Here is a 23049-nt window from a genome sequence, read left to right as displayed (position 1 = left end):
ATATTGATAAAATGCTGACTTCTTTTAATTTTACTTCCAAAAATATTAAATATAAAAGTCTCTGAATTTCTATGCAACCCTTCAGAAAGCTAAGAACTGAAACTAAAATAATTGGTAGTTTCTATAACTTTGAAACGATTACTAGTTCTTTTAATACTATGGAAACTAAGTGCATTTAATTTATGTATTTAGCTTAGAAAAATTTTCTTATTATCAAGACATAAGGTACAGAAACAGTGTTTCTGGAAGCATAACAGGTCTTGGAGTGCAGTTTTCTGTATGGCAACTGGAATATTGTCTGGCTCAGTAAACCTACCTTAACGTAGTACTTTCGGTTGTTTCTTAAATATTATGGTCTGCATCAAACTGGCTGTAAGGTAACTTCTGTAATGATGGGGACCTTCAGTGGAAGTAGTGATGAATCATCTATTCATCTGACCAATATTACCTTATTTTCTGGCTGAAAGTGGTTGCAAATATTCAATTTTTGACTTTGACACTAACCTGCTGAACAGTAGTAGTTAAGGCTGAAATGTTCTTGGAGTCTCGTCCTCCCCTCATATGTTAAATCACCATCATCGCTTAATGGATGTGGAAAGACTATAAAGCTTTGATCAGCTCCATAGATTATGAGATCATTTAGCCTACCAATGACTTTCCACCTATCAGAAGGTCAGAAATGAATATGTTCAGTGGTGATTGGATTGTGTTCAATTCCATTTGCAAATTGTCATCACCATGCTTGCATGCATCAAGAATGAGGCAGCATTTGGGCATGAGCTAATAAATAGCAAGTAACATTCATATGACGAAACTGCCAGGCTTGACTGGTTACAAGAGAGAGTTAAGCAACTTATTCAATGGAATTATCATCGTTAAACTCCCTACCTAGGTGTTGCCATTGACCAGTATCCCAGCTGAAACAGACACATATACTACGGTTATAAAAGTAGTTCAGATGCGGCGAGTTACTCACATCCTGACATCTCTGTGCCTGGAAAAGTAAAGCTCCTACAGATATCAAGAAGCTCAACAACATCCAGGACAAAGCAGTCTGCTTGACTGACACCTTATCCACAACTAAAACATTTATTCCCTTCACCATTGGCACATAATGGCTGGAGTCTCTGCAGTCTGTAAAATGCATTGTATTTACTTGCCTTGGCCACTCTGACAGCATCTTTGAAACCTTCCAACTCTGCCATCAAAGAGGGCAAAAGCAAGATACGTAAGGGAAGACTACCACATGCAGGTTTCCCTCCAAGTTCATATTTGAAGATATGTTGCTGGTCTTCATACGTTTTGGGCCCATATCTTGGTACTCTGAATCTGTTGTGGGAGTGCCTTCAAATAAAAGGCAACAGCAGTTCAAGTTGGCAGCTCATAACCACCTCCATAGGGCAACAAAGGATGGCCAATAAGTACTGACCTTGGCAGCAAAGCCGAGATCCTGAAACATGGATAAACAAGAAATGCTGCTTTAATGCTTACTGTCAGCTAGTCCTGTGTTGTAGCATTCCCAGGGTGGAACCTCATTTTTAGGTATGCCTGTTGTTGAATATATTCCTATTCACTCTACAGAATTTATTTCCTGTACCTAATAAAGTGACCACTGAGTATATGTTCATGGTCTACTGCTGCTGTAGCCCATCCACTTCAAGGTTCAACATGTGTGTTCAGAGATGCTCTTCTGCACACCACTGTTGTAATATATGGCTATTTGAGTTATTATTGACCTCACGTCAGGATGAACCAGTCTGGTCATTCTCCTCTGACCTCTCTCATTAACAAGGCATTTTCATCCACAGAACTGCTGCTCACTGGATGTTTTTTTGTGTCTCGCAGCTTTCTCTACAAGTTCTAGAGACTTGTGTGTGAAAATTCCAAGAGATCAGCAGTTTCTGAGAAACTCAAACTATCTTATCTGGCACCAACAATCATGCTATGGTCAAAGTCACCGATATCGCATTTCTTCCCCATTCTGAAGTTTGGACTGAATAATAAGTTAACCTCTTGTCCATATCTGCATACTTTTATGCATTGAGTTGCTGCCACATGATTGGCTGATATTTGCATTAACAAACAGGTTTGCAGGTATACCTAATAAAGTGGCCCCTTGATTGTTTGTCTTAAGTCTCCATAAATTCACATTTATCCTTATTGTCATTAGGTGTGTGTCTACAGCAAGTGGATTAGTGAAGAGGAGGCTAGGTTTATTATTCATGATGGTTCACTCCCAACTGCAATAGACAATAGACAATAGGTGCAGAAGTAGACCATTCGGCCCCTCGAGTCTGCACCGCAATAGACCATTAAGCAGGAGGATTTGGCTAGTTGAGCTAGAAGTATTGCTACTGAGCTACTCCTGTTGAAATTTCACATTCACAGTATTTTCTGTGCATCTCTTTCTCTATGCTTTGTAAAATGTTACTGAACAAGAAGAAATGTGGATTTGTCAGCTGTGGGAGGATTATAGATTGCAATCAACAGGAAGTTATTTTGTGTGAGGTGAAGCTACAAAAGAAGAGACTGAACAACCAAAAGACTCAACTACTAACCATTGCCACCACTTACTTGTGCCTTCATTGCACCAGAATATGTGGATCCCAGCTCAGCCTCTACAGCCACCTGAGGAATCCACCAAAGACAACCCTTAAGGAGAACATCTTACTTGACTCGAAATGTTCATGCTTCTAGTACTATTTAGTGTAATGCAATGAGACTTCATGATGCTCAGTGTTAATGTTAGATTTTCAGGTTTCCCTTTCCTCTATTTAGTGATTTTCAACCAATCCTATTGGAGTAAGACATAACTGAGGATTGTAAAGATTTTGGAGACAGGATATCTGATTATGCATACAAGACTCCTACTAGCTATTGCCTTACTAATCTGTGGGCAGCTCTCGCAATTTTGTCACCAGTCTTTAGATGCTTTGAGGAGGACATTGTTAGTTGGCTTAATCAGAAACCAGTGCATACATTGAAACTGGGCAATCTGAGCTAATTTATTTACTTGTATACACTGTGGTTTTTGACAAAATTGAATCACGTGTTAGATTTTTTTGAAATCAACATGGTACTGTTTGAGTTCATCTGTGAACAAAATAGGTCAGGACAGCAGATTTTCTTTACTTGAAGAGCACTTGTGAATGTGATAGATTTTCCCCAGCTGCCATGTACAGTACCTAGGAAAAGTATTGGCTGAATACCTCATCCTTTTGTTCACACAAATGAGTATCTCATGCTCCTTTTTTCCACAATAGAGCCTAAAAAATAGAGAAAATTGTAAAGCATGAAAAGCTTTTTTTCAAAAGCTGAAATGTCAGCATTTCAAAAGTATTCACCCCCCCCCCCCCCCCCACCAAACTTCCTCAATACTTAGTTGAACCACCTCTCGCAGCTATTAACAGCCAGTAGTCTTTTTGGATAAGTCTCTATAAGCTGTGTACAGTGTGATGGAGCAAGATTTGCCCATTCCTCCTTGCAAATTTGCTTAAGTCGTGCCAGGTTATTTGGCGAGCAGCAGTAGACAGCAGCCTGAGGTCTTGCTAGAGATGTTTGATTGGGTTAAGGTCAGGACTCTGACTTGCTTACTCAAGGACATTAATTTTCTTTATTTGAAGCCATTCCATGGTTGCTATGGCAGTGTTCCTTGGGGTGTTGTCCTGCTGAAAGACAAATTTCTTCCCCAGTTTAAGCTGGCAGTGGCTAGCAAGTTTTTATCCAGGATCAGTTAGTATTTAGTACCATTCATCTTCTCATCAATACTGACCAAATTTCCAGTCCCTGCTGTTGAAAAGCAGCCCGTAGCATGGTGCTACCTCCACCATACTTTACAGTAGGGATGTTGTTACCTGACTGATACACAGTGTTAGATTTATGCCACACATACCACTTAGTGTTGAGGCCAAAAAGTTCCACTATAGTCTCATCTGACCATAAGACCTTCTGTGTCTTTATAGTATCTTCTAAGTAATGTTTTGCAAAGTCTTTAAGGGCAAGGATATGTTTTTTTTAGCCAGGGCTAAAGAAAAATACCCTTTTTGTGCTGGCCTTAAAGACTGTAGAGTCATGAACTGCATCTCCAGATGCAATCACCAACTTCTGCGGCTCACTCAGAGTGACTGTTGGCGTCGCAGTAACCTCTCTAACAAGTGCCATTCTTCTTCAGCGACTAAATGTAGAGGGGCGGTTTGACCTAGGCAGTATGGCTGTGGTTTCATATTTTTTCCACTTTTTCACAATGGACTACACTGTGCTCTGAGGTATGTTAAATGCCTTTGAGATGGTAATGTACCTTTTTCCAGATCTGTGCTTCTCTATTATCATTTCCCAGATCGGTCTTGAATGCACATTTGTCTTCATTTTGGCTTGGTCTGTTGAAAATCTACTGTACTGTTGGACCTTACAGAGAAAGGAGAGTATTTATTCTTTTGAATTCATTGAAAAAAGGTGACCCTCCTATTTTGTACATCAACAAATTGGTTGATTTGTTAAGCCGGGGGTCGGCAACCTGCGGCTCCCGAGCCATTCGTGGCTCTTTCACCTCTGTGCTGCGGCTCCCTGTGGCTTTGGGAAATAATTGGTCAGTATTTAATTAAAATGTATTTTATGTTAGTTTGTTAGCTTTTGAAATGTAATTCTAAATTTGAAGATTATGGTGATCTTGTACAATCTAAGTGTGGCGACATCCGAAACGGCTCACAATTAGCCAGCATTCCGGCTAAGGGAGATAGCCTACGGGGGTTTGTGAGTACGCGTCTTTTGCAGCATCTGCGTCCATGGGGGCTGGGTTGAGAGAGGCTTAAAAGCAAGGCTGTTTAGTTCGAATAAAGCTATCTTTGACTGCAGTTTACTGACACCGCTACAACGTGTTTTTATCGCTGGCTGTCCAGACGGAAGGTGCTGAAACGCTTTGTCGCGTGTCTGGAAGAAGTGAAAACTTTCCTGGGCAGCAAAGGGCTCACCTTTCCTGAGCTGGAACAGCCAGAGTGGCTGGAAAAGCTACACTTCATGGTAGACATGACAGCGCACCTGAACACGCTGAACACAGCTCTTCAGGGGTAAGGACGTACAGCCCTGCACATGTTGGAGGATGTTTTGGCATTCGAGCGCAAGTTGACAGTGCTTGCCAGAGATTTACAGAAAGGCACTTTGTCTCACTTCCCCAATTTGAGAGAGTTCAAACAAGGTCACGACATGATAATTTTGGAGTATTTACATTCTGCAATCATCGCAATGCAAACATCGTTTGGGAAACGCTTCTGTGAGTTCAGAGAGGAAAAAAACACATTATCCTTCCCGGTCACTCCCTTAAGCATCGATCCTTCCCTACTGAATACGACTGCATTGGCAGGTGTGAGTCAACCTGATCTTGAGATGGAACTGGCCGACATAGCCGACAAAGACATATGGGTGTCCAAGTTTAGACGCTTGACAGCAGACCTTGAAGATGTTGCCCGTTCTTGCTCAGAAACACAAATGGAGTGATATTGAAAACCTTCCAAAACCGGACAAACTTGTGTTCGAAACATGGAATGCTATGCCCGACATTTATGTAAACATTAAAAAGTATGCGCTTTGAGTCCTGTCGATCTTTGGATCCACATATGTAAGTGAGCAGGTGTTCTCCAACATGAACTTTATTAAAAACAAACATCGCGCATGCCTCACAGATGACAGCTTGCGATCCTGTGTAAAGATGAAGGTGACGTCATACAGCCCTGATGTGCAGACGCTGTGCGCTGAGGTCCAGGAGCAGAAATCCCATTAACCAAGTATGATAAATATTTTAATTGCCTATTATTTTATGTGTATTCATATTTTTTCATTGTTCAGTGAAATAGTCCTTTTATTTTTCAGGCTGACAGCTGGCTGATGTTATTTTTGGTTTGCTGCTGGCGGAAAATTTAAGTTCGGCGTTTTTCATAAATACAAGAAGGACTCAAATAGACATTGAGTATTTTACTTTAAAGTAACTTTCAACCCAACGTCTTTTTTTCGGAGTTCAAAATGTTTTTGTTGCATGCAGAAATGTAATTTCGTTTTCTCTGCAGGAGTTCATCAATTTCATAAATGCAACACATTATAGTTTGTTTATACATAGCATAAAGGCAAAAAAAACGTTGTATGCAGTGTTATTTCATTTTAAATGTCAAACGGGTTTTGCGGCTCCCAGTGTTTTCTTTTCTGTGGGAAACGGGTCCAAGTGGCTCTTTCAGTGGTAAAGGTTGCTGACCCCTGTGTTAAGCTGATATGTTGTACCTGAGGGAAGTTAGTGTAGTAATTACAAATGGGATGAATACACTTTAGTAAATCGTTGACAAGTTTTGGAAATTTACTTTTGATTTCACATGATGCACAATGCTCAAAAAATCCTACTTCAATACTGTTATGTATGTGGCCTGGTTACACAACAATGCTATTAATAAAAATGCTGGAGACGGGAGCTCCGATTCATGACTCTTTAATGGCAGAACCCGAACTCGGCACACACATACAGACCAATACACACCTAATAATAGCACATGCTCAATATGCGCCTAATAGCGCATGCAACGACGTGTTACTAAAACATATAGTCCCTAATTATATTGTAGGCTATATGGTACACTCTTCCCCTTTTATTTTAATAGTGTATCAACTTTTTTACTGGGGCATTATGCTAAACAAATGTGTTTACTCTTAACATACAAACGGCCACCATTTGTTTACTTAGCAACTTAATAATATTGAATTATAACACGTCTTTTTTTAAAATTTTGGTCTGAGTCCCATTTATAACTCAAGTCTCAGGGGTGGGGGGTGGGGGGGGGGCGGGAGTTCTTCTCTAGATTGTCCAGCACTGAAGCAAATAGATCTTTACTCAATTGTCTGGAATAAATTAAACAATCCACAAATTGGCAGGTTCCAGCCATAAAGAGTAGTCACCTCCATCTTGCAAAGATGACGAAAGCAAAATGAAATCCGTGAAAAGGTTTATGTTATTCTTATATGTACAATCATCAAAACTGAGGTGGCATTAGAAAATGTCTTCAAATAGTGTGTTTTTCAGTCTGTCAATAAACTTGTTTGTTTTAATACCGATTTCCTTATAAAAGTCATGAAAAGTTGACCTCTGAGCATAGGGAGTTAAGAAGATGTACGCCTCACTTGCTAAGTGTTCTAGGCAGCAGATCGCCTCCATATAATGAAGACTCCTCTGTGCAGCTGTCCTAGATATATACACATTTTGTGCTATCACATGTCTTCCTTACCCATCTCATTTGTTCCAACTGAGCTAATTACACAACCAATCTTCATATTTTCCTTAGATTCCAAATAGATAGCCTGACCTTTATGATACCATCTTTTATCGTAATTTAACTTTCCATCTTCTATTTGTGCTTAATATCTTTGTGCTGGTGATTCAGCAGGAGCGCTGGGAAGATGCTCAGGAGAAGACAGAGATGCTGGTCTTTTCAGAGATTTAAGCTTATTGAGAGTTCATAGATCTTCCATTATCTGTTCATCTGTTAACAAGTAATTTAACTATGCAGGTACAGGTTTTTGTCTTTTGTCTGTAATTGGAACAGGGTCATTAGGTCTCCTTCTTTGTTTCCTAGTCATTATTGGCTTTACCTCCATAGAATCTGCTGTGAGTTCCATTGTTAGCCTCTCATTCTCAGTCATCTTTTTCTTTCACTTCTGCTTTCTTCTCTTTAATATGATTCCTTTCCACTTGTTCTGTCTCCAGTTGCAGAAAAAGCTCTGCATTTCATATTCTTTACTTATATTGTTGATCTAGTTTCTTCATCCTTTTCTGATACCCCTGCAAAGTGCCTTCCTGTAACTGCTGTAGCTGTCTTTTGAGAGATGTCAATTTCTCCTGGTACATCTGCTCTTTTACTTCCAGGTAGTCTTCATCATCCTATTTATTGGCAATATCTGTTTCACTTGCATCCTCTGTATCTTCATTCAAGTAACGGCCACGGATACTGTGTTCGTCCTCATCGTCAGTGCTGTCTAGCTCCTCCTTGTCTTTGTAATAGTAGACAATGGGTGAGAGCAGAGCTGCGGACATCTTCCCCGTAGAGCTGCCCTCCTTTGTTGACACATCTAGTGCCTTGATGGTGTCCCAATCCAACTGGATTTTCCTGAGCCATTCACATCCCAGCAACGGTGGTCCTCCATTTTTCAGTACATAGAGGTTCAGCTGCTAGGTTTTGTCTCCATAGGTCACTGCCACTTTAATTTTTCCTTTGGGATGCACTTTCTGTCCTGTGTAAATCTTTAGCAGTAGTTTAGTTTGTTTCAGAGGTATGTGAGAAAACAGTTATTTGTAGTCGTATACAGCAATCACTGTTAAAGCTGAGCCTGTGTCCGACTCCATTTTCAGTCTCACGCCTGCCACTTGTGGAGCGATCCTTATTACTCTTCGATCATCTGTCTCTTTCACGCTGTGAAGTTGCAGACAAGACAATTCACTTTCGTCTGAGTTGTTTTCATCAGAACTGCTTTCTTCCATTTTGTGTACATTGTTGTATTTTCCTTCCTGGGGTTTCTTGTTTCTCTGTATTTTGTCCTTTTTCTGCTGTTTACTAGCTTTGCATACTCTGCCAATGTGGCCCTGTTTGTCAGCTTCTGCATTCTTTGTCTTTAAACCAACAGTCATCAGGGTCATGTGACGTTCCCAGAATGGTAACGTTTCTTTCCTTCATTTCAGTTCAATGACATTTTATTTGTAGCATATTCCAGAGATTTTTGTTGTATCTCTGAAGCACCCCGTGTTACAGTTTCCATTGATATTGCAATGTTCAGTGCCTTCTCTAATGTAAGGTCTTTTTCACCCAGGAGCTTCTTCTGTGTGGTTTCACAGTGCATGCCACACACTAACCTGTCCCTCAATGAGTCCAATAGACCAGCTCCAAATTGGCAATGTTCTGATAATTTGAGCAATTCAGCACAGTATTCAGAAATGCTTTCATTTTTGCTCTGATTCCATTTGTGAAATTTAAATCTTTCAGCAATGACCGATGATTCAGGGTTTAAATGCTGTTGGAGAGTGTCTACTATTTGCTTGAACATTTTGTCAGCTGACTTTTCAGGGGTTAACAAGCTCTGTAGCAGCCCGTATGTTTTTGCTCCCATAATCTGAGTAAGACGCTGGCTTTCTTTTCATCGTTAGCCTCACAATATAACTCCACTCTCTCAGGCTATGTCCACACTAGACCAGATAAATCCGTAACCGAAGCTTTTTCTCTTTGTTTTAACCCTCCGTCCACACCAAAATGGCGTTCTCCTCCCCGAAAATGGAATTTTTCTAAAACGCTCTCCAGAGTGTGTAAATCTGAAAACGTCGATTGGGCAGTGTAGTGTGTACGGGGTGTGTGTCACATTCCCATTTGGATATGTCCATATATGGCCTCCTCTACTGCCATGATGAGGCCAAACTCAGGTTGGAGGAGCAACATCTCATATACCGTCTGGGTAGTCTCCAGCCCCATTGAATTCTTCAACTTCCAGTAATTCCCACTCCCTCCCTTCCCCCATCCCAGTTTCATCTGCCTTCTTCTCCAGCTGCCTATCACCTCCCTCATGGTTCTGCCTCCTTCTACAATCCATAGTGCTTTCCCTTTACATTCCTTCTTCCCCTTTCCTGCCATTCCCCTCCCCCACCCCTTGATCTTTCCCCTTACAGGTCTTTCACCTGGCACCTACCAGCCTTCTCCTTCCCATCTTCCCCCCACCTTCTTTATAGAGCCTCTGCCCCCTCCCTCTTCAGTCCTGATGAAGGGTCTCGGCCCAAAACGTTGACTGTTCGTTTCCATGGATTTTGCCCAACCTGCTGAGTTCCTCCAGCGTGTTGTGCGTGTTGCTTTGAGCCCAGCATCTGCAGAGTATTTTGCGTTTACATCTGAATCCAAACAGCCAATTCGCCATGGAGCCCATGCATCTCAATCTTCTGGATGAGCCTCCCAGAGAGACCTTCTCAAATATTTTACTAAAATGCATATAGGCAACATTCACAACTCTACCTTCATCAATCACCCTCGTCACCTCATCAAAAAACTTAAGTTAGTAATGCGTGACTTGCCCCACAAAGAGCCTTGCTGGCTCTTCCTAATTAGGTCATGGTTTTCCAAATGCTCATAAATCCTATCCTTAAGATACCATTTACACTACCACTTACTACCATTTATCCCTACCACTGACCTGAGACTCATCAATCTATAGTTCACAGGATTATCCCTGATTTTCTTCTTGAATAATGGAACAACATTAGCTACTTGCTAGTCCTCCAGGCTAGAGAAGACATGAAAATATTGGTCAAGGCCTTGGCAATCTCTTCTCTTGTCTCTCTCTATAATCTGGGATATATCCCATCAGACCCTGAGGACCTATCCACCTTAAAGTTCTTTAAGAGAACCAAAACTACCCCCTTCTCTACTTCAAAATGCCATAGCATAATAATATGCTCAGCACTCATCTCCCTGTCCTCCGTCTCCTCCTCCTTGGTAAACACTGATTTAAAGTACTCGTTAAGGATCTCATCCATATACTCCGTGTCCAAGCACATGTTCCCCCCTTTATCCTTGAGTGGTCCTGCCCTCTTCCTAGTTATCCTCTTGCTCTTGACGTACAGTATGTGTAGAATTCCTTGTGATTCTCTTTAATCCTAACTTGCCAAGGACTTTTTATGGCCCCTCCTCATCAATTCTGTTTTAGGCTGTAGGTATGGCAAGGAGAGGTACTTCACCTTTTTCACAATTTCAATTGACCTGTTGTGTGACTTTGTTACATTGGTATTCTTTGTTTACAATAGAGAATCTGTCATTTTACTTTTGTATTTCCCTAATGCCACTTTAGTTAGCATGAGTATTTTTAAAACAATAGAAGTGCAATATTTGGGATAAATTGTAACCAATAAGAAAATATGATAAATGGTTACTGCTTATAATGTAAATCATAACTAACAAATGACATCATTGTTCATATTTTCATGAGACTGTTCAAATCTTTGTGCTGAGAGGTACACAGGCCACCAGGTCAGCAAGTCAAATATGAGGCTTCTGTTGTTTACATCTATATTTAAGTCCAGGAGACTAGCAGTTTAGTCTTGAGGCTTACTCTGCCATCGGATTTTAAATTAGACTTTTTAGGCATGAATTAACAGATGTGTATAAGATGATGAGAGGCATTGATTATGTGGATAGTCAGGCTTTTTCCCAGGGCTGAAATGGCTAGGAAGTAGGTACAGAGAAGACATCAGAGTTACGTTTTTTACGCAGAGAGTGGTGAGTGCATGGAATGGGCTGCTGGCGACAGTGGTGGAGGCAGATACGGTAGGGTCTTTTAAGAGACTCCTGGAGAGGTACATGGAGCTCAGAAAAATAGAGGGCTTTGGGTAACCCTAGGTAACTTCTAAGGTAAGGACATGTTCGGCACAGCTTTGTGGGCTGACGGGCCTGTATTGTGCTGTAGGTTTTCTATGTTCTATGTAATCTAATAAGTGCCTTCTTGGGGTGCTGACAAGGTGTTTGAACCATTTTAAATGAGCTTGCATTGATGTGTCTATGGTGGATGACTAAAATCCCTGAAGCTGTAACTGGGAAATATAGAAGTCTTTATTCACACAGCAAACCTCCAGGAGCAAAAGAGTCCAGAAAAATCCAAGAGAACCTCATTCTCCTGGCATGATGTTCTATTGTTCTTCAACACAAAAATAACAATAATGATTAACTATAGCTTCAATTGCTACAACCACTTTAACATTTTGAATATAGTCAGGTAAATTTACAGAATTATATATTTACAATGGTATCACATCTCAACTAGCAGAATCCCTTTGAATATTCAACACTGATGTCTGTCCCAAACGATTCTTGAGGTTAAACTCTAGACACTCATTTTATTACAGTGTTGTGATATGGCTCCATGAATATATGAAGGGTGATTGACAAGTTCATGGCCTAGGGTACGAGGAGTCTATTTTAGAAAACCTAGCACATTTATTTTTCAACATAGTCCCCTCCTACATTTACACACTTAGTCCAGCGGTCGTGGAGCATATGCTGCAGAAAGTGTCTACAGCAGGGGTGATTGATAAGTCTGTAGCCTAAGGTAAAAGGAGATGAGTTATATAGCTCTCGTTACATGCACATGCAGTTCAACTATTTGAGTGATTATGCAGAATGTTTGAAGTTAATAACTCGTCAGGGGTGATTTATATGTTCGTGGCCTAAGGTAGAAGGAGATCAGTAATATAGCTCTCGATACATGCATATGCAGTTCAACTATTTGAGTGATTATGCAGAATGTTTGAAGTTAATAACTCGTCAGGGGTGATTTATATGTTCGTGGCCTAAGGTAGAAGGAGATGAGTTATTAACTTCAAACTTTCTGCAAATTACTCAAAGAGTTGATCTGCATGTGCATGTAACAAGAGCTGTATAATTCATCTCCTTCTGCCTTAGGCCACCAACTTATCAATCACCCCTGCTGTGGACACTTTCTGGAGGTCCAAGATCTGTATGCTCCACGACCACTGGACTAAGTGTGTAAATGTAGGAGGGGACTATGTTGAAAAATAAATGTGTTAGGTTTTCTCAAATTGACTCCTCCTACCTTAGGCCACGAACTTACCAATCACCCCTTGTACAAATAACCAGAAGGTTAAGTGGCAGGGACGCATCTTCAACTATGTGCTAATAGCTGGAGAGTGCTGAATCTGTGGAATTTGTTGCCACAGATAGCCGAAGGAGGCCAAGTCATTGGGTATATTTAAGGCACAGGTTGATAGATTCTTGATTAGTCAGGGCATGAAAGAATATGAGGACAAGGTAGGAGATTGCGGTTGAGAGATAATATGGATCAGCCATGATGAAATGGTGGAGCAGACACAATGGGCCAAGTGGCCTAATTCTGCTCCTATTTCTTATGGTTTTATGGAAAATTTATCTTTTGTCTTTCCCTATGTAGAATCATTGGGATACTATCAGAATGTCCCACACCTAATGATTGATTTCACTAGCCGCAAACCATCAGTTGGAAGTTAAATTATGTAGAGGCTTTATTTCCTGAAGAATGGTTCTCATTTTAGTTTATCCATAATTATGTTATCCATAATTTCGTAACTCCAGAATAATCCAGATTGAGTACAGTAAGTACAATTTTAAAATAAGGTTCCTTGATCTTTGTTACTTACTACTAGTCCGGGTGTTCAAAGTAATGGAATCACTTCAGTGGGAACTTCCAGCCGAACTTGAAATCGTATGGTGTATTTGAACATAACTTCATAAAAACCTTGACTTGCAGCCTTATTTTCAGTAATTATATATTCTTTCACTCTTTGAAGGTGAACAGATGCCCAGGGGAGAATTTCTTATTATAAGCTACTCTGTTGAATGAATAAGTTGAAAAATAGGGTTATCTAGTACTTGGTTTCATAGTTTAATGATTATTGGATCGGCTTAATAAGGCAGGTGAAATCAGTGACTTATGAAGTATAATGCTTTATTTTATAAGCTATGCACACATAATAGTTAAGCTGCTAGGATCAATGATCCACAGACTTAAGATTGAATTCTGCTGTGACAATGTTAATTAAAATAATTTGGAATGTAAATATAAAGAATAGCAGCAGGAGTCAGTTGTACAGTCACTCACAATCAATATAATGGTCAGTCTAATTTTTGGACTTCTCTCTACTTTCCTACTTGATAGTTTAAACCTTGATTCCAAAATGCATGACTTTGGTTGATAATTTGGCATTCATAGCTCACCAGATAGAGAATTCCAAATTTTCATAACCATTTAAAGAACTCCATTCTTGTTTGTTTTAAGTGGAAGACCTTTCCCTGAGATTACATTTTAGTTTTGAACTGTGCCAAGAGAGAAAACATACCCACAGCAACTACTCTACCCCCTTGGAACCTGTACATTTCAATTGATTACCCTTTCATTTTTATATGTATATGTCTCTTCTGCTCAATAATCCTTAACTATCAGTTGGAATTTAGATTGAGTACAGGCTTTATTTCCCTAAGAGTGGTTGTCATTTTAGTTCATCCATAATTATACTATCCATAATTTCATAACCCCAGAATTATTCCTTACAGTGAGTATAATACCATCATTTCAGAAAACTTCAGTGATATAAAGCAATTATAAGTAACCATGTTTTGTATTAAATAAACTGTTAGGTTCATTCATGTCTGTCAGAGAAGGAAATTTGCAGTGCTTGCCTGATTTGGCTTATTTATGCCTCCAGGTAAAACATTGTACTTTTAACAGGTTTCTGAATTGTCCTTCCAAAGACCTCAAAGGCTTTGCAACTTGCTCCAAGCCCATGCCATCCATTTTTTTTGTGACCAAGTGAAAAAGATCAAGCATTCTTTTTTCTGTCTCATGGAAACTTAGCTTTATAATACTATAGTTTTACCTGCAACAGCTCAGTGAGCAGACTAAATGCAAGCTTGCATCCATTCTGTAGGTACACCAGTCACTTAAACAAAAGTCAGCATTTTTGAATGACATAGGTGAGCACAGAAGAGTTTGTATTGGCTTAAGAGCTGCTTTCCTTTCAGCTGGTACCAATACTTCCTGGCATTTCTTACTGACCCAGATGCCAGTTGTGTCTAAATTGGAAAACATCACTCTGGCTGGGAATCTCTGTACTTTTATCCAGCACTAACATTTCCTGGCTTAGCTATTTCCATATTGATTTCCATGCTAGTCCCGAGCCATGAGTGAAGAGAGCCAGTTCCACACCATTTCTGTAACATGTGTCATTGGAAGTTAAATGTGCAAGTTGGGCCTTCATATGGGGAGAGGGATATTAAGGTTGCACTTCATTGATTTTTTTTTCCTAATTCATACTTTGGTGAGAAAATTTAGTATTTTCAGCATATAAAATTCCTGTTCCATTCCATATATTTGCTAGTCAAGCCAATTTTGATTCCTGCCTTGTGTGCTTTTTGCTGCCATTGGTCATAACCAGAGATTGCTGCTACAATATATGCTTTTGATCTGTCCAGTTCAACTAATGACAATATCCCATTGAAAAGGTTTAACATATCTTGAATCCCATTTGTTATTTTATTATTTATTTATGTACTTTTTATGATCATTGGCCAGAATTCATTCCCATCTCTAAATACCCTCAAACTAAGCCATTCAGAGATGACTACTGTTCCATACAGAGTACTCCAGACAGGAATGCTAGATTTTCTCCACTGGAGGACACTAGTGATCCAGATAGGCTTTATTACAAAATAAATTTTACAGCTGTCATGATGGTTTTGAACTTAGATTTCTGGATTATTATCTAGATCTCTGGATTACTTGTCCTAAACAATGCTATGATCATGCTCTGTTTCCTTCTAATTTCTTCTTAAAAAATTTATTTCTTGTTCCACTGTCCCACATGCTAGTAACCTGCTTCTCACATTCACAATTATTTCATACAAAAGAATTATTTTGCAATGCTTCATTTATAATATGCTTCTTGTATTCCTGATTACATTTTCCCTTTTCAAGAACAAAAAAAGAAAATCCACAGCAGTCATTTTCTTATCTTTAGCATGTCTTTATAGGATCACCTTTAATTTTCCAGATATAGCATTTCATTAAGGGGAATCAAAACTGCTTGAGTGCATCAAATATCAACATTAAAAGACAAGAAATATTTTTAAGGTAAGCTGTGAGGATTTATGCAATATCCACTTGGGTTTAATTCCTTCCTTTTAAAAAACTGAGAATATCAGCCAAATATTAAACCTAGTGCTTCACCTATAAGTGACTACCAACTGTTTCACACCAATGCAGATGTCCTTATCTGTGTCTATGTGTTGCTATGCACATAAAAATAAGTGAAAGCTCAGTACTAGAAGAATATCTACATAATTCTGTTATGGAGAATTGGACGGAAGACTTTCACTCTATAAGTATAAATTGACATTGACAAACCGTAGGAACTGTTCTAAGAAATACAAAAATTTGGCGAACTGAAATTTGAATAGTCTGGAATTGTGCTTACAACTTTCCATTGAATATTCTTAAATTTAGAAATGTTTATGACTATAGTGGGGGAAGAAAAAGACTCCATGCAGATACCGACTGCTGCACGTTGTGAGTGTCACAACAGACTGCTTTCCCAGGCATCCTGATGTCTGCTTAAAGAGCAGCATTGGCAGAAGCCTTGGAGTAGATCACATCACTATTCTCTTGACTTTTGAGTAATATATAGAGGCCAGAGAGAGTCTGAAAAGGCAAAATAAAATACTACTAAATGAATGATCACTGCTTTATGCTAAAATAAATGAAAAACAATATTATTAACTTGAAATTGCTTGTAACTTCCTGCCAGAGCAACATACATTGTACACATTTGCTAAAGTGGAAATTGGCAGCTCCTTCAATGTTCTTTTCCTGTCAAATGAGCTGACAAAATGTTCTTTACTCACCACTGGATGGCAGCAGCATTTTATCTTGCTTTTCCTGATACCCTAACTGTGATCCTGCAGTGTCTTTATGCTGTACATAAGTAATAACCTCTCTGGCTACTTGACGATGATTCAGGTATATCATATTATCCATTCCAGTCTGCTGCTTCATGAAGGTATAACACATGTGTTCAACAAGGTTATTGCGCAAAGGTGTTCAGCAATTCAAAAAAAGTTCTCACTAACTTAATGTTGTTTTAATCACACCGTGTATTATGTTAATATATTATGAAATGATCCACTGGAACATCCTCTACCTTAATTATCCTTAATCATATTACGTAAAACCCTCACCATATTCAAATACCTCAGTGATCTCGTCTCAGTCTTTAGAACCTCCTAGCATTATAAACCTCTGGTCATAGCACTGCTGGTCCTTCCCCAGTTTCCTTCATCACCAGGACTGATGACCACATAGTTCATTACTAACTTATTTGGTCACATTCACCACTAAGCTCGTGCAATAGATGTTTTTGGGTGAGATGGGACAAGGAAGGTGAGTGAAGAACCTAAATAATTATATTTGGTTTGATCACCCCTCCTCCAAGTGCTGTGAGTATTGGCTGTGGTTGTGGAGTTGTTTTCAGAGAGTGAGGAGACTGTTCTAGTGGATTGATAGTTGGATAGCAGCATTATCGAGATCCACAATATTTAGGACTCAAAGATGCTTTGGTTAAAACATTTGTTGTAATGCTTACATTTTGTATTTTGTATTTTAAAGTATATATTTCTGACTGAACAACCTTGCAACAATAATTTCCTTCAGGATAAATAAAGTTTTATCTTCTCTGATCTTATCTTAATCAGTAGTCAAAGATGATTAAGAACTCTTAGTTAAAACTCTTGTTCCAACAATGAAGCTTAGAACCCATAGGAAGCCCTCAGGTGCAATCTGGAGTGATTTTATATGACTGTTAGTTGGAACCACAGTGGTGGATGAGTTACATGATTATCATGTATGTCAATGGGTGCAGTTAACATTAAAATATTAACGTATTAACAAATTTCCCTTTGTAAATCTCATGAACTTCCATTTATTGATGCATAATACATGATGTCAATTGGAAGCCAAATAGAATTCAATCTTGAAGCCCATAAGTGTTTCAAGCAAGCTGTTGTTACTCTGGCAAACATGGATAGTTACTGAATAACTACAGCAGAATTTCAGTGAAAGTTGTCATTTAAAGGAAGTAGGAAGAAAAAGCATTATTGAAAGCTGAGGTGCTGATCTTGGTCAAACTGGTAATTAGAAGTGTAGACTGAAGGGATTTAAGCTTTTAAAGAAGATATCATAGCTCAAGTTTTGCTTTCTTAAATTAATTTATATAATTTTAGCAGGAAGCAACTGAGCAGATGTGCAATTCTGTAACATATTTGATACGTTTTCCATAGATTCCTTGGTTACCTTAGGAATTATTTGTGGCTGATTATTTTTCACGGAGGTCTATTTCGTGATAATATTCAATCATTATTTCCCCCTCTCTTGCTATCTTTCTCCCCTACCCCTGCTTTCCTTTACCATCCAATTTCCCCATCTTCTCCCCGTCATTCCTTTTCTCATTCACCTTTCCTTATTTCCTTGCTGACCCTACTGATCTCTTGCCGTCACCACCTAACCTTTTGCCACCCTCTTTACTCCTTTCATCCATGTGCCTTCTTTCTTGCTATCTCCATTCTTATGTCTTTCTTTCCTTCCTTCTCCATCAGTTTGTCAAATTGCTTCCCTCTCTGTTTCTCTGCATCTCCCTCACATGCTTTTCTCCACTAATTTCAATCTTCCTCTTGATTTCACTGTCAACACCTACTTATGTGATTTACTGCATTAAATTTATCCAGTGAGGAAGAATAAAATTGGCTGGTTCCTCAAAGAAGTCATTGGCACACATAAACCTGACATATATGACTGATGCAAGAAATTTCATTATCACAATGTAAATGATCAATTTTTATCATAAAAAATTCTGGATCTATTTTATGTAGGATGCTCACCATTGCATTAATGTCAAAGGGGACATTCAGTGATAAAACAAACAGCAAGGAAAATGTTCAGAAACAGCTGTTTTCAATTACAGTTCAGCTGGACATTAATCTGACTACCAAGAATTTCTGGGAATCTACCTCATCACCAGCTTTAATGAGACCGTATCCTGTTTTGTTGGCCTACTTGAGGCTATATTTCACAGCTATCAAAAAGCTCAACAGCAGAACATTTAACATACTGCAGCAATTTTTAAGAAATAGAAGGGCCATACAAAGTTCTTTCAATATTTATGCATAGAATTTATTTCTCGCTTTTGGATCCTTTTTGTGTATCTCACTAGGATTGTTGCCTTAGCTGCAATGAATGTTTGGCAGCAAAAATGAGAAAGGATGATCTCATAGCTTTTTTCAACAACTGTCAAAGTAGTAAGGTAGAACGAAGAAAAATACATCCTCTTCAGAGTTATTACCAGCAGATTTTAATTTAAGATATTTGATTTAATGTTAGGTATCCCAGTTGTGCTAACAATAGTACAGTACTTCTGAGAACAGTAGCTACTGCATCAATTCTAGTCACTGACTAACTCTGATTATAACTCTGTAGTCTGGGCAAATATTAAGTGTATGTGCTTTACATGGAGCTAAGCCCATTCTCGATGTGCAGGTGGAAGCAACTCTAAACACTGAAATCAATCTTTGACAAGTTTCAAATCTGTTTCAGATTTGACAATGAGCCTCATGTGGTGTCAAACTCAAAACAGCATGTGACATGACACCTTCAAGGGGTTTAGCAATGCATCAGCTTGGAGTTCATTAGAGCTCAAAATCCAAAGGTATGGTGTTGATTTCAATCTGGCAAGCATGATGTTGTGATAGGTGCACATTGTTGAAGACTACAACTTATCTCCCCATCCATCCCACCATTGACCTTTGTTTCTTTAAAATAAACAAATCTAAACACAAAACTGTTATAAGTTAATAGCCCTATGGAACATCAAATCTCATGAACATCATTTTGTCAACTTAAAAAGGCTCCATTTGGAAAAGATGGTGGTCATATAATTATATCTAATTTTATTATATATAATATAGATATAATTATATTGTCTCGGGCAGATGGGGCTCGTCAGCTGTGGTTGGCAGCTCATCCAGGAGAAGGAAAATTCTGGATCTCAAACCTCTGCTGCCTTGCAGCTATTCTAACTCATGGGGAAGGCTTCGGGAGTAAACCCTGAGGAAAAATCCAGAGCTAGAGTCCCCTAAGGCAATCCTATGTTGAGTTCAACAGTGACTGGCAACTCCTGCAAAGTCATTGGTGCCAGGTTGTATTAGTCTCTGTCGTAATTTTTAGATTCATTAGCTGCTTGGAGGGGAGGAGCCTGCTACATGACAACAGCTTTCTCTCCATATTATACTGCCTTGGCTTATGTACTGTCTTGCATTTCATGTAGACAGCTGAGATGCAACATCCATGGTCGACCCTGAATAAGTTGCCATTTTTTCTGAAAGCAAAAAATTGAATTTTGTAATACAAATGGAAGAGTATCCATTTTTATAAAAAAAAACTGTGTCATTTAAGTTATTTTAATGAACTGTATCCAGCCCTCCCGTATTCCTCAACTATTTTAGGATCAAGGTTCAAGCAAATCCAACAGAGGTTCCAACTAAAGCTGGATAAGTAACAACAGTAATTACACACACATTGCTGTATGGTCAATTACAATTACAATTCCAGGGGGTGCTAATTTTCTTACACTATTTTACATGTTTAAACAAAGAATCAGAGCTATGAAAAAAAATTAAAAGCTTGAAGGAGGATTGGACAGATATTAAATGAATGAAGTAAACTGAGATATTTAAGACTGAGCTGACACTGCAAAAACATTTTATAAGTACAGATGTTTTTAGATACAATAATGACATGCCATTGGACAAATTTCATATACGAGAAATTGAAAGCATCACATGAGTGAAACTTCAATAAATACTACCTCAAAAATGGTGCGATAGATTTTTCTAAATTTTCACTAGACTGGTTCTAGGGTGGTGAGAGCAAAATCAAATTGACAGGGACTTCTTGTTTAGGGCTAAGGAACATGAAAGGAAATCTCACTGAAGCACAAACTTCTTGAAGGGCTTAACAGGCTAAGTGTTTCCATGACAGAGTAATCTAAGTCCAGGGTAGACAGTTGGAGAAAAGGAGTAGGCCTTTTAGGACTGAAATAAGGAAAAATACCCTCATGAAGACGGTGGTGAATCTTTGAAATTCTCTACCATGAATGACTGTAGAAACCAAATTGTAGTGTTCATTTGAAACAGAGATTAAAAGTTTCTTGGCTTGAAGGGAATCAAGAGATACGGGGATGATGCCAGCAAATGACACTGAGGTAGGTGATGAGCCATGACTTGTGACAAATGGCAGAGCAGATTCAAATGACTGTTGGATCTCATCTTACTCTTATTTCTTAAAATCATTAAACTTTACAGTGGGAAAGGTCTGGGCAAAAACAAGTAGGATGGATGAATTCCATTTCCCAGCTCTCAATCTGTAAGCTCTACATGCCTTGAGTGTTCATCCAGGTACATTTTAAATGCAATGAGGGTCTCTGAGTTCACCACTCTTTCAGGTAGTGAGGAATGACTTATTGAGTTATTGACAAAAGTCAATCAGAAATCAGATATCCCTTGCATTCCAAAATGGAGAGTGGAACGTGGGGATAGAGCCATCATGAATTGGCCTTATTGTATCTCCCAGAAAATGGCTTTAGGGCGACAGTCATGTTAATTTAGGACACCTGCTTGTCCTAAAATAAATATCTTTGAATTGGCAGGAGACTGTGAACTTTGTTCTCAGAATGGATGAGAAGGGTCCGGAGTGCTATGGTCTTGGTGTAGATTGATGTAACCAGGATATTACACAGTAATATTACTTCTTTGATATTGTCAATCAGTTGTTTCAGTCCAGAGTGGCCATTTTGAGATTTGGTTCAGCCAGAGATAGTAACCAAGAAAGAGCACAGAATCAGTGATGAGTATTTGAGTTTTGTAACATGAACGAAAGATGTAATCTTCAATTTTCCCAATACTTAACTGCAGGAATATGCCACTCTTCTATAACCAGATGTCAGCAATCGGTTGGAGTGACACAGAGGTGCAGCCAGTAGAAATGCTGTTCAATCCTGAGTTCTTGTGCTGTCTGTTTGGTGTTTTCACGTTCTCTTTATCATTGTGGGTTTCTTCCCACATCCCAAAGACATGCAAGTTAGTAAGTTAACTGGTCACTTTAAAATTTTTTACAGTGTTTTACAGTGTTTAGGTGAGTAATAGAATCTGAGCCAAGTAGATGAAAATATGGGGAGAATGAAAATGAGATTAGTGTAAGTGGGTGCTTGATAGTTAACATGCATTCAGTGAGCCAAATGACCAGTTCCTGAGTTGTGCGAATCCATCATTAAGTTTGGAAGAAAATGAGGCAGTGAAAGGGGTTTGGTACTTGTCAGAGTCATGTGGAAGTTGATTCCATGGTGTAGACACTTTCTAAAAGCCAGCATATAGATGACGAAGAAGATTGAGACCACAAATAGATCCTGAGAGAGTGTAAAGTAGTGACATTACTGTACATACTCTGGCTGAAGGAGCAGTAGAGGCAATTCCACTGAACTGAACAGAGGAAGAATAGGCAGTTGAGGAGGATATTGTTGATCATGCTCCAGGGTACAAAATACACCGAGGTCATGGTATCAGAGAATACCATGTTGGATTGTTGGTGTGGCAGTCAAAAACCAGGGTGTCACATGAAACTGAGGTACAAAGTTCAGATGTAACAAAGCAGTTAGGGGTTTAGCACAGGGAAGAATGGTTGAAGCATATTTCATTTTGAATATCAGAGTAGTTAACTACCTTTCCCTTTAATTCTAAATTCTCTGAAACATTTTAAAAGAGAAATAAACCATTTCCTATATTTATTTAGATATAATACTGTAAATGTTGTAGTATTTATTTATCTTGGGTGCAGCCAGTCAACTGTGCGGGTGTCATGAAGACCACAGGCTCCAGTCTGACTGCAGCCTACAGTCCACGCAGTGCCCACATGGTTGGATGGCTGTTGGAAAGGTAAACATAAATTAGACACGTTCTGTGTTCAAGTAATTAGATTGATCTAATTTCACGAATAATATATTCTCCTTTTGTTAGAGTATTTTTGAGTCACACTATAATTAAATAAGGAAAATCACAGCATTTTGATAATCCTGAGAATAAGTTTGAACACAATGTAACCTATCAATCTGGTTAAAGAAAATAGTTTGAATAAAAGCCAGTTTGGCTGGTTTGTGGGAAGCTTGTGAGATGGCATCTGTTTGCAGAGGGATGGACGAGTTTGGAGCCTGAATATCAAATATCGGGAAAATAACTTTCCTCCTCTCTTTCAATAAATGTCATTTTCAAGATATAGTTTCTTTAAAAAAAAGCTGATCAAATGACATTTTTTATGGTTAGACTAAAGAAAACTCAGAGCCAGTGGTGCAGATACGTCTACTTGTTTTCCTCAACATATCTATTTACATTGAAACATTTAAAGAACTTT

At 38.8% G+C, this 23049-nt stretch overlaps 1 protein-coding gene and 1 long non-coding RNA gene across 3 annotated transcripts in view; one reads left to right on the top strand and one right to left on the bottom strand.

The window, feature by feature from the left end:
• The window catches only part of prkcz (protein kinase C, zeta), a 375947-nt gene that overhangs the window by 243086 nt on the left and 109812 nt on the right, over positions 1 to 23049 (top strand). The window lies entirely within an intron of this gene.
• LOC132382207 (uncharacterized) lies at positions 1057 to 13366 on the bottom strand. Its single transcript, XR_009508229.1, has 3 exons — positions 13187 to 13366; positions 4298 to 4404; positions 1057 to 3266 (listed from the first exon to the last, which is right to left on the bottom strand). It is a non-coding gene; the product is annotated as an uncharacterized LOC132382207 (long non-coding RNA).

This window comes from Hypanus sabinus, chromosome 27 (assembly GCF_030144855.1).
Source record: "Hypanus sabinus isolate sHypSab1 chromosome 27, sHypSab1.hap1, whole genome shotgun sequence".
NCBI lineage: Eukaryota > Metazoa > Chordata > Chondrichthyes > Myliobatiformes > Dasyatidae > Hypanus > Hypanus sabinus.
The sequence above is the reverse complement of the archived record's forward strand: the minus strand, read 5'-3'. Positions and strand labels throughout refer to the sequence as shown.